Here is a 19,554-nt window from a genome sequence, read left to right as displayed (position 1 = left end):
TCTGCTGCTGGGTTTCGCCCCCCCCGATGGACGCTGGTGTTAATACATGTTTAGTCAGTCAGCAGGTGTGACCACTCCCTCCTTCCTATAAAGGGTCATCAGGTGCTGCACTCACTGTTGGTGATATTATTCATTTGGAGACCAACCAAGCTGGACTCAGGAGCAGGCTGTGTTGCAGTGGAGCTCCAGCTATCCCCTTGTCCTGGTGCATTACTCTGCTGCTTGGATCATTAGCAGCAGAGAGAAGCTAAGTCTTGTTTTTTAGTTTATTTTACCCTTAGATGCCTGTCCTATCTTTCCTCGATTGTTATTTGGTGCAGTACACGTTTTCCCTGTCTCACCTCCTGGAGGGGTTGGGGGTTTAGCTCAGGGGTAAACAGGAGATAAGGACAGATCAGGGACATGGGCCTCACTACCATCAAGTGTACCCACAAGTTAAGGAGAGTCAGGGCACCCCCTTAGCCTGAGGGGCAGTTCCGGGGCCCAGTTTCCACATCTCCTGTTTTCCCCCTACTGCCCCATGACAGATGGTTCCTTTTGCCTTTATTTTTCCTTTCTGGGCTTAATACTCGTCAGCTGCTTCCTATTGTCATGTCTTGGTTGCCCTATCACATTCTGGGCTGGGCTATATATATTCTCCCTTCACTACACTTCCTTGCTGACTATACTTCTAAATGGATTAGTGATAAGGAGTTCCAGCTCTTCAGTGAAGAGATTTTCCATGCTAGGCAAACACTGTGTTTATTTCTGCTGTGTGTTTGTCTGCCCTCCGAGCACCGCTCCTTCCCCTCAGTTAGGTTAGTGGGAGATTATTCTTGTTTAATTTATTACTCTCTGTCTGGAACACCACACTGCACTTGCTCCCTGAGCCAGTGCGCGTGTCCTGAGTACAAAGACTGTGCACAAAGATACCTGCGGAGCGGGCAGCAGTGGTGACAATGCATGCTCCAGGACCTGAAGCACGTGACTGCTGGGGGCATGGCCTAAGCTCCACAGAGCTAGGAGCTGCAGGGAAACTCCTAGAAAGGTAACTGCAGGACAATGTTACCAAGGGGCATAGACAGAGACAGAAACCAGATCAAGCCGAGGTCAAAGCACGAGATAGCAATACAGTACCAAAGGGTTAGACAGAATGGATAGTCAGGACGTAGCAATAGATCAGAAAACCAGAACGGGCAATAGACGGTACAATAGGGGTAAACTGTAATGGAGTAATGATAGCCAAGCCAGGAGGTCAGAACCAGAAAAGACAATAGTACCAAAACGAGAGACGGAGTACAGAGTGAAGGAACAAGCCGGGTCATACACGGGAAGCAAACAAACAACGCAGAGTACACGCACACCAGGGGTCAGACACACCAGAACAACAGTATAACTGACAGAGAATGCTAGTTTGGAGTGAGTATAAATACCCCTCTAAGATCCAAAGAGAGGCCGGCAAAAGTTAACCCTGTGAGAACAGGACATTAACCATGTCCTAACCATGACACTCTCTTTATTTGACCTTTGTGCACATGGTTTAAGTTTCCTCACCCTTTGTCCTCATATCCCACTGCAAACTTTCCCTCTCCTGATTAGCTATGCACAACAGCCTGCCCTCTGGTGCCTCAGGAGGTACGAGAAATCTGTTGATGGCCTTTTAAGTAGCCAGTTCCGAGGTGGTGTATTTTAGATGTGTAGTTACGTATTGGCCAGTCTGTACAGGGACCAATAGGGTGTGGGTACAGCATTTCTGTGTTGTAGGTTTTATTAATCCCATTACCCGTGTATGAATGATTTATGTGTATAACATTTGCTGTTGTAGTTTCAATTTTGAAGAGTGTGTAATATAAAAAAGCATCTCTTACTAAAACGTACTATTGTAAAAATATGAAACATGAGATAATCAGAAACAAAGTGTACTAGTCTGCAGATTGATATCACCTGTGTAATGCTATGTATTTTAGATCTCTTCTGATTTGTGAATAATGCACTTGGCAAAGACTAATATAGAAACACTACTGAAATTCAAAGAACATTAATATTTCCTATATCCAAGATACTAAAATCTTTCCTTGGAGACAACCAACTGTCCTACAGCTAAAGGATAACAAATGCATTGTTACAAAAGTAAAAAAAAATCTATTTGCATATAAATAGAATGTTGTCTCCACATCTTGGACTGGCTCAAAAGCCCATAGGAGCAAACTGAAGTCTACATTAAATTGAATTTCTTATTAGCAAATACTTCAACATATACTGTACAATAGGTCCCTTCAGCAAAAAAGCTGCAGTACATTAAATTAAGCAGATCAAGAATCTTACAAACTTGAAGGTGATATCAATTTTTTTAAAAGTGAAAAATACATTCAGTAATGCTAAATGCATAATAAAGCAAATGTCATATCTCTTGATGGTTGTTCCTACTGATAAACTGCTAATATTATACCAAGTAGCATTTCTTTCAGTGTTTAGTAATGTAAAATTCATGACATGTTAATCTTATAGCTATCATTTATAGGAAAATGTACGCCTAATACATGAAATGAACAGATTAGGCTAGTGTAACATCTAATGTATAATTCTCATGGGCTGTGTTACCACAAGACTTTGGAATCAGAAGCAAGTTTTTGAAACTATGCGACTATGACCAATTTTCTTGGTTCATTCCTAGTATTGGTCTCCATCTATTAGTCTGCTGTTAGCTATAGGCTAAGATTACTGGATCTCTAATTTATTTGCTGCCTGCAACATGGTAAGACCACCAGGTCTCATTTGTTAGACCACAGACAATTATATGCCACCACTATTGGGCCATCATCTTTGTGTCTTCAATCCATGATTTTTTGCATGGACTATGCTCTCTTTCATTTCCTTCTCAGCCAGTATATCTTTTTTCAGTTTTAGGCCACGGTCATTGTGCTTATGATACTGTCAGACGGAGAACTTAATCTCTCCAACTTCTCCATTGTCTGAGTCTGCAGATTATGGACTGCACTCGGATAACATCAGAATATGGTCCGATGTTTCACAAACACCCATAGATTAGAATAATTTGGTCTTTAGAAAAAATTGCAAATCTGCACTGCCTGATAATACAGGGTGGGCCATGTATATGGATACACCTAAATAAAATGGGAATGGTTGGAACTTCCTGTTTGTGGCACATTAGTATATGGGAAAGGGAAAACTTTTCAAGATGGGTGGTGACCATGGCGGCCATTTTTAAGTCAACCATTTTGGATCCAACTCTATTTTTTCCAAAGGGAAGAGGGCTATGTGACACATCAAACTAATTGAGAATTTTACAAGAAAAACAATGGTGTGCTTGGTTTTAACAAAACTTTATTCTTTCATGAGTCTTTGTTTACAGCCATTGACATGCCGTAGAGGTTAACACGTGAGGAGCGGATAGAAATTCTGTTGATGTCTGGAGAACGCACCCTATGCAGGAAAATTGTCATCATTCCCATTTTATTTAGGTGTATCCATATAAATGGTCAACCCAAAAAAGTTTGCCTCATCACTGAGCATAATGTTCTGTGTAAACTGAGAGTCCTGTTCCAATTTTTGTTTTATCCATTCTGCAAATTCAGCGCGCCGATCTGGCATCAGTCGAACATCCCTTCAGCAGATATTAGCTACTCACAAATGGCACCCTTACAATATGCAGCTGCTGCAGCATCTCAAAGAGGATAACCCAGATCGGGAGCGCTGAATTTGCAGAATGGACAAAACAAAAATTGGAACAGGACCCTAAGTTTACAGAGAACTGTTGTGAACTCCCTTGCTTGGATTTCTGAGCCGAAGCTCCATCTGCTCCCTCTGGTGGTTACTGAGAGTAGTGGAGCTAGCCAGGTGGATGGAGATTCTCCACCTGACGATGATAATTGGGAATCTGGGATTGCTGGCTGGGAGCATATAGTGGAACTGGCTGCTCTAGAAGGTTGCTTGTGATTTTTTCCTCTGTGTGCATTTGGAGCTCTTTTGTCCCATGCCTGATCTGCATGTTCAGCTAAGTGATTCTTTTTTTTGCTTTCTGTTTTGTTGCTAGGGTTCAGTGTGCTCCCTGCTAGGGGCAGCGCTGGGCCCTGCTTCATATGTTGCAGCTTGTTCAGTTCCCTGTTATGTTAGTATCTTTTTGCTTGCTGCCAGTTTATACCAGAGTGCTTATCTAGTGGGGAGTGAGATCGTGTGATCTCAGGTGTTTTTGTATATCAGAAGTGTTGGACTTTTTCAGGGTTTTGTGCGTGATTGCAAACATTATCTTTTTCTGTCCTGTCCTGTCTAGACAGCTTGGGCCCCACAGTTTGCTCAGTCTGTTCCCTTTCCTGTGTTTGTGTTTCATCTTGTCTCACCGACAATATATGTTTGGGGCTGTCTATTCCTTTGGGGATCTGCTCTGGGGCAGTTTAGATTTCATCTTTCTGTCTTTAGGCTTAGTTAGTCCTCCGGCTGTGACGAAGTGTCTATGGCATCGTAGGAACGCTCCACGGCTACTGCTAGTTGTGAAGATAGGATCATGAGTCTGCAATCCGCTTAGTTACCAACCTCTCTGGTCTTCTGGTGGCTTAGCCTGTTCCTGTCATCCTCCTCGGTGACCCATTCATAACACAGAACATTATGTTCAGTGATGAGGCAAACTTTTTTGGGTGGGCCATTTATATGGATAAACCTAAATAAAATGGGAATGGTGACAGTTTTCTTTCATAGCGTGTCTTGCATTGAAATCTGCTGCAATGACCTGGGTACTGCATTCAACAGACATCAAAACAACTTCTATCCGCTCCTCACGTGTTAACCTCTGCAAAATGTCAATGGCTGTAAACAAAGACAAACTTGTTAATAACTCATGAAAGAATAAAGTTACATTAAAACCAAGCACACCATTGTTTTTCTTGTGCAATTCTCAATAAGTTTGATGTATCATATGACCCTGTTCCCTTTGAAAAAAATAAAGTTGGATCCAAAATGGCCAACTTCAAAACGGCAGCTATGGTCACCACACATCTTGAACAGTTTTCCCCCTCCCATATACTAATGTGCCACAAACAGGAAGTTGATGTCACCAACCATTCCCATTTTATTTAGGTGTATCCATATACATGGCCCACCCTGCATAATATTGTCATAGTGCTATCTGATAAAACATTGGATATCACTCAGCCGTGTTATACGCTCATTTGATTGAGCCTTTAGGGTTTGAATCCAACTGTATTTTTTCCGATGGGTTATGTGACACATCAAATTTTTTGAGAATTTCATAAGAAAAACAATGGTGCACTTGGTTTTAACAAAACTTTATTCTTTCATGAGTTATTTACAAGTTTCTCTTTGTTTACAGCCATTGACATGTCGCAGAGGTTAACACGTGAGGAGCGGATAGAAATTGTGTTGATGTCTGGAGAACGCACCCTATGCAGGAAAATTGTCATCATTCTCATTTTATTTAGGTGTATCCATATAAATGGTCCACCCAAATAGGTTTGCCTCATCACTGAATAAAATGTTCTGTGTAAACTGAGAGTCCTGTTCCAATTTTTGTTTTGCCCATTCTGCAAATTCAGCGCACCGATCTGGCATCAGTCCAACATCCCTTCAGCAGATATTAGCTACTCACAAATGTCACCCTTACAATATCCAGCTGCTGCAGCATCTCAAAGAGTATAGCCCAGATCGGGAAAGAATAAAGTTACATTAAAACCAAGCACACCATTGTTTTTCCTGTGAAATTCTCAATAAGCTTGATGTGCCACATGATCCTCTTGCCATTGAAAAAAATAAAGTTGGATCCAAAATGGCCAACTTCAAAATGGCAGCAATGGTCACCCCCCATCTTGAAAAGTTTTCCCCCTCCCATATACTAATGTGCCACAAACAGGAAGTTGATATCACCAACCATTCCCATTTTATTTTGGTGTATCCATATACATGGCCCAGTCTGTATAATATTGTCATAGTGCTATCTGATAAAACATTGGATATCACTCAGCCGTGTTATATGCTCATTTGACTGAGCCCTTAGTGTTGATCTATAAATGCAGTCTTCGCAGAGTGTGCATTTTTCGTTGGTTGTGGTTGGGTTTTAGTAGAATAGCTGCATCAAGTCAGTTGCTTATGCTCAAGGCCAATTCAACAAAATATAAAGTTGTAGAGTTTGTGTCAAGGTTAGTGTTGAGCATTCCGATACCGCAAATATCGGGTATTGGCCAATATTCGCGGTATCAGAATTCCGATACTGAGTTCCGATACTTTTTGCATATCGAATACCGGAATCGGAAGTTCCCATAATGCTATGAGCCAGTTTGATTTGATTCAGCCAATGAGGAATCCTCAGAAGTGCGGGCACATCCTGTTAGGCATGTAGGCATGTTAACTAATGGCATGGCTGTGATTGGCTGCTGAAATGATGTCATGATGCACTATAAAAGTCGCCGCCGCCATTTAGGGTTCACTCTGCTGTGAATTCAGTTAGGGGCAGGCTGCTGTTCAAGACTCTGAGGGACAGTTAGAGATAGCGATTTGCTATATAATATTGTGCTTTACCCAGGCTACATTATCAATCACTGTAGCTTTCTTTTGCCTTGCAGCGCTGTTCACAGCTGTCTGCAAGGTCTGTGTGTAGGCTGCTCAGTGTGCGTCACTGCCTCATACATATTTATTTTTGTTTTATTGCTGCTCATTTTCCATTAATTCTCCTATTTGTGTGCATCCATCCGTATCCATCTACATTGGTTGCAAACACTATAGGAGTAGACAGCAGAGCCTTTCTGCAGCCTTTCAGTGCTAGTGCCCAGTTCTCTGCACTCTTCATGGCTGTCTGAGAGGTCTCTGTGTGTGAGTGCAGCTCACGTTGCAGTGTGTTCTGCAGCCACCTCTGGTTGTAGTCCGCTCAGCGTGCGTTACTGCCTCATACATAGTCCTTTTTTTGTTTTATTGCAGCTCATTTTCCATTAATTCCCCTATTAGTGTGCTTCCATCCGTATCCATCTACATTGGTTGGTTGCAAACACTATATAGGAGTAGATAGAGGAGCCTTTTTTCTGGCTTGTGCCCTGCAGCCGCAGCCAGATTAGTATTAGCCTATTTTTTGGAGCCTCATCTATTGCATTGTAGGTTACCTTCCTGCATTGTAATAGCTCCAAAAACTTTGTGATACTATCGCTTTCACATCTTTGGTCACATCCTTTTTGTTTTTTTTAAAAAAAACACGTAAATAAAGTTCACCAAACACTCCACTTGACAGTTGTGTAGGCCACATTAGCTCATTTTAAAGGGTAGTCCACACACTTTATAAAAGTAGTGTTTCTTATACCTGTTAGTAGCTGTTCAGGAATAAGCACACTAAGCCCCCCTTTGTACTTTTCTGCCTATCTCTATCAGTCTACCAAGATGAAGAAGGCAGGGAGTAAGGCACGTGGTCGTGGGCGTGGAGTTTCAGCAGGGAGAGGATGTGGGGATTCTGTGCCTGCTGCAGGCACCAGTGACTCAGCATCCCCCAGTTTTACCAGGCAACAGTCCTTTATGCGCAGCTTTGTAGGACCTCGCCGTACCCCACTGCTGCGGGATGAACAAATTGAAGCCGTTGTCGGATGGATGGCAGCTAACGCATCGACTTCAATTACTTCCACATCCTCTCAGGGCCAGAGCACTGAAGAGCAACCATCTGTCTCTTCACCACCTGCCAAATTTCCCAGGCAGTCAGAGAGCCCTTGACAGGAGCCATCTCTACTTCTGTTCTCTGAATCTCTTGGCTTGGAAACAGGGGGCCAGCCAAGCAGCATTCTAGAATGTGAAGAAGAGGGAGTATGCAGTGATGCGCAACTGCTTTGTCCCTCTGAATCTGAAGAGGCGGGTGGGCCAGTGCCTATGGTCAGCACACCTCACTACGCATCTGATGATGAGACACAGGTGCCACTTTCTGGTGCGTACGGTGCTGTCGAGACTACCCAGGAGAAGCAGGTGTTTGAAGAGGGGAGTGTAGATGATGAGGTCCTTGACCCATCATGGCGTGAGGAACAGGAAGGTGGTGGGAGCAGCTCTGAGGAAGAGATTCCCCGAACGGCCAAAACAGGAGGGAGAGGGAGGGGGCAGACTTGGTTGCCTGTAGCCTCCACTTCGGCACCCATTAGGAGCATTCCTCTTCCAAAACCCAAAACGGGCTCTCCCAGGACTTGCAGTGCGTGGTCCCTTTTTGACACAGTTGCAGATGACATTTGCTTTGTCAAATGCAAGCTGTGTAATCATAAAGTCAAAAGAAGGAAAAGTGTCAGCAACCTGAATATCACAAATATGTGGAAACATGTGCGGACCAAGCACGTGGTGGAGTTACAAAGACACAATTAAGACGTAGGCCAACCTACAGCACCATCTACCACCTCTTCAGCGCGTGCTGTAGCCTCTTCCTCCAGCTCACACACAGCTGGTTCGGCTTCCTCACAGGATCGCCATGGAAGAACCTCTGGCACTGTTGTCCAGAGACCCAGTGACTTTCCACCCACAGTACCACGCTCCCTGTCATCTTCACAGTCCCAGGCCACTCTACAGCCATCGGTAGCACAGGCATGGGAGAAAAGGCGGCCATACTCGGCAAACCATCCCCGAGCAAAGGCTCTGAATGCTGGCATTGCAAAACTACTGGCCCATGAAATGCTCTCATTCAGACTGGTGGAGACTGACACCTTCTGTAACTTCATGGCATTGGCAGTCCCACAATACACCATGCCCAGCCACTTTTATTTCAGCAGGCAAGCCATCCCTGCCCTGCAAAAGCATGTGGAGTGAAAAATTAAACATGCGCTACTAAACATCGTCAGTAGCAAGGTCCACCTGACCACCGATGCGTAGACCATTAACTATGGACAGGGACGATACCTTTCCCTCACTGCCCATTGGGTCAATGTTGTGGAGCCGGGTACAGATCTTGAGAGTGGCGCTGTACGTGTTCTGCCAACTCCCAAGGATTGCAGGAATCCAGTCTGTACACATTGACTCCTCCTCTTACTCCAGTTCCTCTGAATCAGCGCTGCAGGAGCCTGTTACGACCGATATGAGCACAGCCGTGGCCAAACATCAACAGGCCGTACTGAAATTAATTTCTTTGGGGAATCGAAGCCACACAGCGCAGGAGCTCTGGAATGCCATCAAGCAGGAGAGCGACGTGTGGTTTGTGCCAGCGAATCTCCAGCCAGGCTTGGTGTAATGTGTGACAATGGCCTAAATCTGGTGGCAGCTCTGGGCCTAGGAAACCTCACTCACATCCCATGTCTGGCACATGTGCTCAACTTGGTCATGCAGAGCTTTCTGAGGGACTATCCAGATCTTGTGCTCACTTGCGGCGTTCCAGCATGGCAAGATCGTGCATTGCAGCTCTGCAGTGCCGATTCTGCCTTCCGGAACATCGCATCATATGTGACCTACCCACCAGGTGGAATTCAACATTACATATGTTGGAGCGGTTGTGTGAGCAGCAGGCAGCAGTAATGGAGTACCAGCTGCATCAGGTGCAAACAAGTCGCACTGTGCACCGGTCACACTTCAGCACCACTGAGTGGGCCTCTATGAAGGACATCTGCCAAGTTTTGCGTGCCTTCGATGATTCCACACGGATGGCGAGTACAGATGATGCACTAGTCAGAATGACTGTCCCCCTTATCTGCCTGCTTCAAAAAACACTGCAAGCACTAAGGGAGGAGGTTTTGGAAGAGGTGGAGGATGAGGAGTCACAAATGCCATCTGCTTCTGGACAGTCTGTGCAACGTAGTTCCTCACAAAGGCCTAGGCAGGGGACACTTTGTGAGGAGGATTAGGAGGAGTCAATGGAGGAGGAAGACATCTCTCCAGAGGATGGAGATACACAATGCTCTAGTAGTCAGTATGTAGAGTGAGGGTGGGGTGATGCAGAGCAGGCAGAGATGATGCCTCAAGCAGGGGACAGCATTTCTTGGGCAGTTGGGAGTCTGCAGCACATGGTTGATTTCATGCTGCAGTGCCTGAGAAACGACCGCCGCATCGCCCACATTCTCAACACGGCTGATTATTGGGTGTACACACTCCTAGATCCTCGCTACCGGGACAACTTACAAAGCCTCATAACACCGTTGAACCGGGAGCGGAAAATGCAGGAGTACCAAGACACACTGGTGCATTCCATCATGCTCTCCATTCCACCCGAGAGCAGTGCTGCTAGTGCTTTACAAAGCAGCTCTGTGCATCGAGGCAGTGGAGGAAGCTCTGCACAAAGAGGGAGCAGAGGCAGCGCCTCAGCACAAGCCAAGACCAGTATGGCCCAAATGTGGCAAAGTTTTGTGTGCCCACCACAAATATCTACACCATCACAGATGGCTCCAGTCAGCAGGAGACAACATTTCCATCAGATGGTGACAGACTACATGTCTTGTCCTCTCAGTGTACTCCAAGACGGCTCTTCCCCCTTCAAGTTTTGGGTCTCTAAGCTGGATACATGGCCAGAGCTTAGCCAGTATGCATTGGAGGTGCTGGCTTGCCCTGCTGCTAGAGTATTATTGGAACGCGTCTTTAGTGCTGCAGGTGGTGTACTAACAGACCGTCGCACGCGACTATCCTCCGATAACATTGACCGGCTTACTTTTCTGAAAATGAACAAGGCCTGGATTTCACCGGAATTTGCCAGTCCTCTTCCAGAATAAATAATTGGTTGGCAACAGTATCCAGGTCTCCTGTTGTGTTCATGTTTCTACCACCTGAACTGTAATCCCTGGGCTCCAACACCGCCAGTTGTTGCTCAGAAGTGCCGTCTGCACAGAGAAAAACACATGCTCCAGTGTTAGTGAGGTTCAGTAACGCGAGCTGCTCCCCTGCTGTGTGTCCGGCAATATCTCCTGCTCCCTCCACATTCATCCCAACATCAGATATTAAACTTGCTCCAATTCGGCCTTAGCCTACTCCATGAATGACCCTGGGCTCCAGCATCGCCAGTTGTTGCTCAAAAGTGCTGTCTGCACAGAGAAAAACACTAGCTCTTGTGTTAGTGGGGTTCAGTAACGCCAGCTGCTCCCCTGCTGTGTGTCCAGCAATATCTCCTTCTCCCTCCACATTCAAACTACATCAGATATTAAACTTGCTCCAAGTAGGCCTCAGCCTACACCATGATTGATCCTGGGCTCCAACACTGCCAGTTGTTGCTCAGAAGTGCCGTCTGCACAGAGAAAAACACTAGCTCCTGTGTTAGTGGGGTTTAGTAACGCCAGCTGCTCCCCTGCTGTGTGTCCGGCAATATCTCCTGCTCCCTCCACATTCAAACTACATCAGATATTAAACTTGCTCCAAGTAGGCCTCAGCCTAAACCCTGATTGACCCTGGGCTCCAACACAGCCAGTTGTTGCTCAGAAGTGCAGTCTGCACAGAGAAAAACACATGCTCCAGTGTAAGTGGGGTTCAGTAATGCCAGCTGCTCCCCTGCTGTGTGTCCAGCAAAGTCTCCTGCTGCCTCCACATTCAAACTACATCAGATATTAAACTTGCTCCAAGTAGGCCTCAGCCTACACCATGATTGATCCTGGGTTCCAATGCCACCAGATGTTGCTCAGAAGTGCCGTCTGCACAGAGAAAAACACTAGCTCCTGTGTTAGTGGGGTCCAGTAACGCCAGCTGCTCCCCTGCTGTGTGTCCGGCAATGTTCCTGCTCTGTCCACATTCACACTACTACTGATTTTAAACTTGCTCCAATTAGACCTCTGGCTCCACTCTGTCTCTAGTATTTACCCTGGGCTCCAACACCGCCAGTTGCTGCTCAGAAGTGCCATCTGCACAATTGACACTTGCTCCTGTGTTACTGAGGTTCAGTAACGTCAGCTGATCCCCTGCTGTGTGTCCGGCAATTTCTCCTGCTCTGTCCACATTCCCACTAGAATGTGTTTGTAGTATTAACCCTGGGCTCCAACACCACCAGTTGCAGCTCAGAAGTGCCATCTGCACAGTCAACATATGCTCCAGTCAGGCAATTTCTCCTGCTCTGTCCACACTCACACAACTACAGATTTTAAACTTGCTCCAATTAGGCCTCTGTCTCCACTTTGTTTGTAGTATTTACCCTGGGTTCCAGCACCGCCAGCTGGTTCCCGGCAGTGTCTTTGGCACGGGTACTCCCTCCTGCCCAGCCTGGTTCCAGCATGCCAGATGTTTCTGGGTAGTGTCAACGTCACTTTGCCACCAATAAGTTGTCCTGTCGTGTTGCGGTCGGGTTAGCCGACTCTATGGTGCCTGCAGTTTAGGTGCTTCCTATGTGGGCTGCGGGATCTGTCAATAAAGGCTGGTTCCGTAGTGCCAAAAGGACAAGCACCCCCTGTAGGACTGTGGGTTTCGGTAACAGCGACTGGCTCGCTGCCTTGCAACTTTGTTTTTCATGGGTACCTTCTGCTACCCATCCGGGTTCCAGTACCGTCAGCTGGTCCTCGGTAGTGCCATTGGCTCTTGTAGCTTCTGCTACCCATCCAGGTTCCAGTACCATCAGCTGGTTCTCGGCATTGCCTTTGGCTTAGGTGCCTCCTTGTCAGTATCCGAGTTCCAGCAACGTCTGCTGGTCCTTGGTAGTGATTTCTAGCACAGGTACCTCCTGCTTAGTAACCGAGTTCCAGTACCATCAGCTGGTCCTCGGTAGTGCCATTGGCTCTTGTTCCTTCTGCTGCCCCTCCGGGTTCCAGCACCGTCAGCTGGTCCTCGCTAGTTCCATTGGCTCTTGTAGCTTCTGCTGCCCATCCAGGTTCCAGCACCGTCAGCTGTTTCTCGGCAGTGCCTTTGGCTGAGGTGCCTCCTTCTCGGTATCCGAGCTCCAGCAACGTCTGCTGGTTCTTGGTAGTGCTTTCTAGCACAAGTACCTCCTGCTTGGTAACCGGGTTCCAGCTCCGTCAGCTGGTCCTCGGTAGTGCCATTGGCTCTTGTTCCTTCTGCTGCCCCTCCGGGTTCCAGCACCGTCAGCTGGTTCTCGGCAGTGTCTTTGGCATGGGTACTCCCTCCTGCCCAGCCTGGTTCCAGCATGCCTGCTGTTTCCGGGTAGTGTCAACGTCACTTTGCTACCAATACGTTGTCCTGTCGTTTTGCGGTCGGGTTACCCAAGTCTATGGTGACTGCAATTTATGGGCTTCCTATGTGGGCTGCGGGATCTGGCAACAAAGGCTGGTTCCGTAGTTCCAATAGGACAAGCACCCCCTGTAGGACTGTGGGTTTTGATAACTGCGGCCGGCTCGCGGCCTTGCAACTTTGCTTTTCATGGGTACCTTCTGCTACCCATCCGGGTTCCAGTACTGTCAGCTGGTTCTCGGCAGTGCCTTTGGCTTAGGTGCCTCCTTCTCGGTATCTGAGTTCCAGCAACGTCTGCTGGTCCTTGGTAGTGCTTTCTAGCACAGGTACCTCCTGCTTAGTAACCGGGTTCCAGCACCGTCAGCTGGTCCTCGGTTGTGCCATTGGCTCTTGTTCCTTCTGCTGCCCCTCCGGGTTCCAGCACCATCAGCTGGTCCTCGCTAGTTCCATTGGCTCTTGCAGCTTCTGCTACCCTTCCGGGTTCCAGCACCGTCAGCTGGTTCTCAGCAGTGCCTTTGGCTGAGGTGCCTCCTTCTCGGTATCCAAGTTCCAGCAACGTCTGCTGGTCCTTGGTAGTGCTTTCTAGCACAGGTACCTCCTGCTTAGTAACCATGTTCCAGCACCGTCAGCTGGTCCTCGGTAGTGCCATTGGCTCTTGTTCCTTCTGCTACCCATCCGGGTTCCAGTACCATCATCTGGTTCTTGGCAGTTCCTCAGCCTTCTTGTACCTTCTGCTACATTTCCAAGTTCATGCTTTTGGAAATGGTTTTTGGTTATCACTCTGGATCTCCCTGATGACGACCCTGAAGACAACGACCCTGAAGTCCACCCCGAAGAAGACGACGACCACGAAAACGATGACCCTGAAGACGTCGACCCGGAGGTTCACCCCGAAGAAGACCAAAAAGATGACCAAGAGGACAAAGAACATGAAGACAACCACCAAGATACAGAACAACAAGAGACAGAAGACCAAGAAGCAGAAGACCAAGAAGCAGAAGACCAATAAGCAGAAGAACAAAAAGCAGAACAACATTAAGCATAAGACTAAAAATCAGAGAAAAAGATATTATCTAAATTATAAGCAGAAGAAGACTAAGCAGTGTAGGGGGGTGAGTCCGTTCCTCCTCGTGGTGCCCCTGGAAAATGCCTGCTGCTGCAGGCCAAACTGAATGCGGGCAAATCCTGTTGTAAATCTTTTGTGACAGGCAGAACGGAAGGTGTAATCTTCAAACTTTTATAGATAACAACTGCAGGAATGCCTGTCACAAATAAGAATATGATGAAGAAGAAGAATAGGAAGAAGATGAAGAAGTGGAATATGAAGAAGAATAATAGTTGAATAAGGAGAATATGAAGAATGTAAAAAAAAAGAATAATAGGAAGAAGGTGAAGAAGAAGATGAATAAGGTGAAGAAGAGGTTGATGAAAAAGATGCTGCTGCTGCTGAGGATTATGAAGGAGAAAGTGTGGGAGAAGTAAAAAAGAAGGTGAAGAGCATGGAAGTAGTGAAACATACATATCTGACAAAATATAAAAAAGGTTAACATAGTCAATACCTTTGTAACTCCGAACGTCTTTAAAAAAAAAAAATTATTCCTGCTATTCCATTTGATTGGGCTAAACCTCTATGCCTTTTATGTCTCCTCCACTTCCCCCAATACATTCTACATTATTAGTTGTTTTTCTTCATGTAGAATTAACCTACAAGGAAAGAAAGGGTTTATTTTAATTCCGATATTTCTGTCCCATTGACTTGCATTGGTTTCCGGTATCGAAATCGGCGATATCCGATAATTTTTGGGTATCGGTCCGATCCAATCCGATCCGATATTTCACGATATCGGATGGTATCGCTCAACACTAGTCGTGTGATAACGGTACAGCTTTCCACCAGTCACTGCCTGTGTTCATATAAATTGAAATTCAATTTGGAGTAAACTTCTCAATTTTCCCAAAATCCAGAAATGTTCCTGATTCTTTTGATAAGGGAAATAAAACTGTGTTCTTCATGCAGCGCATATTCAACCTTACTGTACATTTCAATTTATTACATTTCCTTTTCTGTGGAATGAAAAAGTAAAACTTTTTTCTCATAGATTAAAATAACTGCATGCAATTTTGACATAGCGAAGTGTCATCTGATTCAAAAAATGTATTTAATGGTAGATTATTTATAGTCTGCAATTATATTACACCTACATCTGTCACTCAACATTAACTAAACTGCAAAATGATGATCGTTGTTGCTGCATTGAATCAAATATTCTACAAGCTATTTAACTATAACCAAATTTGTCTCAGATCTAAAGTAGAGCAGGAACATCTTTTAGATACAATTTTAGACGAATTACAAAAATTTACCAAGCAAGTTAATTCAGTTATTCAGTGAGCTGCAATATCTACTAGCCAGAGTTTATCAATATATTAGTGTCAAGTTGAAGGATTTAAATGACCATGTACTTGTAAACGCTCAAGGTTACATGCTGAGTGCATGCAGGACACAGAACTCCTGGTAACACATTATTCCTGTAGTTGCAACGTTGTTCATTATTATACACTTTAGTTCTGCAGAAGCTATTTTCAAGAGTAAAGCCCTGTGGACATGGAAGAGTTCATATATTATCAATGATTTAAGTGGATGCTACTGTACACACAGAATCCAATTAGAGATTAGCCTACCCGAATCGTAACGTTTGGGGTCCCTACCAGACACCAAGTGTCTGATAACGAACCCCGAACACTGACTTTTTACTGCATGTCCAGTTTCCTGTTCATTTTTGCCAGTCTAATAAAGCTTGTTGAAAGGCTGCAGTGCAGCCAATCAGTTAGCTTTTAGACTGTGGGAACTTTTGGAGCCATCAGAGCCCTGCCCAGTATTGGCATGACTGTGGTTGGTCGGCACTCCACATGACCAGACCTGTATAAAGGTCAGATCATGAGTACAGTCGCCATTCTGCTCTTATTAGTATATTGATAGGATGCAGCTGGAGTGAGGGACAGATTCTGACAGTGCACTCTTCAAAAAAGCCGCTATGTGTACTCTACAACCCGTACCTGTGGGAGTACTGTGCCAAAAAGCCACTGTGTGTACTCTGCATCATGCATCTGGGGGAGTACTGTGCCTTTAAGGTGCTGTGTGTACCCAGCACCCTTTGCCTCTGGAATTCCTGTCCCTTTAAGCCATTGTGTGTTCTCTCTCACCCCTGCCTGTGGGAGTTCTGTACTTTTAAGCCACTGTGTGCACTCAGTCGCCTGCCTGTGTTTTCCAGAAGTCTGGTAAATAAATAATTGGCAGTCTCATTGCCATTTCTAGGCCAAATAAATATTTTTTTCTAAACCAGTATATGTTTTGTTATAGTCTGGGAAATAAATAATTGGCATCAGCCATCTCACTGCCATTACAGTAGTAGGTCAAATAAATAATTTTGGAAGAAAACTATTCAGGCCATGATGGATGAAGTGGTAGCACAGAAGAAAGAGGAGCAGAGCCAATTTTCACCAGGCCTGTTGTCCACACATGGCTCAGAGAGTGGGTTACTGTACCAGCAGCAGCCAGGTAGCCTGCTGTACAGCGAGGGGATAGTTTGGGAGGAGATGGAGGATGAACAACAGCGTTCACAGAAGGCTGGCACTCAAATCAGCTCAGGGGGGTCATTGGTGAGTGGCTGGAGGGATACAGAGGACCCAGACCATGCACCTCACACCGAAGACAGCTCTTTTTTTGCCTCTGGGAACACTGAAACATATGAGCCAATGCATGCTGCTGTTCCTGCTTAATGACTGGCAAATTGCCTATATTGCTACCAGAGCTGATTACTGGGGAGCCACCCTGCTGGATCCCTTTTATAGGGACAACATACCATCATTACTTTAATCACTGGAGCATGATTGCAAAATGTGTGAATGCAAGCACACACTGGTAGAGAAACTACTGCTGGTTTTCCTATCTGGCAGTGGTTGATCATTGGAAGAACATGGCCGAGGTGGAGGAAGTAGTCGCCAGTGCAGCTGGCGCACTGCCAACACCTCAGAAGGCAGGGTTAGTATGGACAAAATGCAGGAAAAATTTCTCAGCACTAAGCAACCTCCAACAACACTATCTGATATGGTACTTATTAGCAGGAGTCAGCATTACAACAATATGGTAGAAAAGCACGTGTCTACAAGTCCTCACATACTAACTAATGGGTCAGCCTCATTTAACTACTGTGTCTCAAAATTGGACACATGAGCTGAGCTTGTCCTTCATGCCTTGGAGGTGTGGACTGCCCTGCAGCAAGGGCACTGTCAGAACTTGTGTTTAGCACGACAGGGGATATAATCATAGAAAGGCACAACAGTCTGTTCACCAGAGGCGTATCTAGGCTTCCTGGCACCCGGGGCAAGAATTTGTTTCGGCGCCCCCCCAGTACATATGCGACTTGCACACTTAGCCATGTACCCACGAGCTGTTCTCCCTAATGCTCTCAAAGTTCAGTAAAAAACTGAAAGCAGGAAGAGAAGCTCGTTGTCAAGTATGAAAATCGCATATGAGTGAAGTGTCCGTGTGATGACTACTGGAACCTGCAGAGCTGAATCCTGACATTGCAGCTTCTGAATTCTCACAACGAATGCACTGCACACTTTTAGGATTCTCCCTTGCCGATGTACAGTCATGTCAGCACAAGTATGTGATTTGTATACTTCTGGCCACATTCCGACTAGACGTGCCTGGCCTCGCTCCGTTCATTTTCATTGAGTGTGGCCACACATGTCTAGTCAGCATGTGTCCGCATGTATGTAAATTACCGGCACGAGAGAATCCTGACAGCATTCAGTGAGCACTGTGAGAATTCAGAAGTCTACAGTCACATAGAATGACTGCAGACTCATCACCGACCTGGAGAACCTCTTTAATGTTCCTAACAAATAAAAACATGAGAATTAGTCAGTAGCACAAATAACATTTACATCCAGGTACCTTATAGATGACGTCTCTGAAGTCGTTCTCCTTTTCTTCTTCTTGTCCAGACCCCATGATGAGTTTTCTCATCCACAGCGGCCTCTGCAGCCTTCCATCTTCTCTGGTCTTCTGCAGCAAATCTCCACACGATGCCCTTAAGGATAGAAGTGTCATTATAACGCTCCTGAATAAAAATGTCTGCAATATACTGTCGCCTCACACTATTCCCCTCCCTCCTCATACTGTCTCCTCTAACATCCCTCTGTTCACCATACTGTCTCATTATATATTTACCCCGTCACTCTTTATACTGTCGGCACACACATACCCCTGACTCCACATACTGTGTCCACATACATTAACCCGTTCGCTCCCCATACTGTCTGCACCCAACCCCCATACTGTTTCCTCATACATACTCTGTGTCCTCAAATCTCCCCACAGTCATTAAATCCCCCATCTCCACTCCAAATCCCTCACACACATTAATAACCCCCATCCACACTCCAAATCCCTCACACACATTAAGTAACCCCCAATCCACACTCCAAATCCCTCACACACATTAAATAACCCCCATCCCCACTCCCAATTCCCCCCACACATTATGTACCCCCACTCCAAATCCCCCACACATTAACCCCCTTCCCCACTCCAAATCCCCCACACATTAACCCCCCACACATTAATTCCATCCCCACTCATTAACCCTCCACAAATTAATTCCATCCTCACTCAATAACCCCCATCCCCACTCATTAACCCCCCACTCAATAACCCCCATCCCCACTCATTAACCCGCTACACATTAACCCCCATCCCCACTCATTAACCCCCCACACATTAACCCCCATCCCCACTCATTATCCCCACACACAGTAACCCCCATCCCCACTCATTAACCCCACACACAGTAACCCCCATCCCCACTCATCAACCCCCCACACATTAACCCCCATCCCCACTCATTACCCCCATCCCCACTCATTAACCCCCCACACAGTAACTACCATCCCCACTTATTAACCCCACTACACATTAACCCCATCCCCACACATTAACCCCCACACAGTAACCCCCATCCCCACTCATTAACCCCCCACACATTAACCCCCATCCCCACTCATTAACCCCCACACACATTAACCCCCATCCCCACTCATTAACCCCCCACACAGTAACCCCCATCCCCACTTATTAACCCCACTACACATTAACCCCATCCCCACTCATCAACCCCCACACATTAACCCCATCCCCACTCTTTAACCCCACACACACACATTAATCCCCACATTAACCTCATCTCCACTCATTAAGCCCCCCACGCATTAACCCCATCGCCACTAATTAACCCCACTACACATTAACCCCATCCCCACTCATTAACACCCATCTTCGGTGGTTTCTTCAGCTCACATTGGAGCACACTTACCACCAGCGCTGAGCGTTCACTCTGGGCGCCGGGGAGTGACGTCAGCAGCGTTATCACATGACATGTCACGCTGCTGACGTCGCTCTGGCCCGGTGGTCAGAGCTGCAATTGTACTGGCGTCTATACAGAAGCCAGTACA

The sequence above is a fragment of the Dendrobates tinctorius genome, unplaced genomic scaffold (genome assembly GCF_039654945.1).
Source record: "Dendrobates tinctorius isolate UK_male_01 unplaced genomic scaffold, ASM3965494v1 ptg000025l, whole genome shotgun sequence".
In the NCBI taxonomy this organism is placed as follows: Eukaryota; Metazoa; Chordata; class Amphibia; order Anura; family Dendrobatidae; genus Dendrobates; species Dendrobates tinctorius.
Note: the sequence above shows the minus strand (reverse complement) of the source record.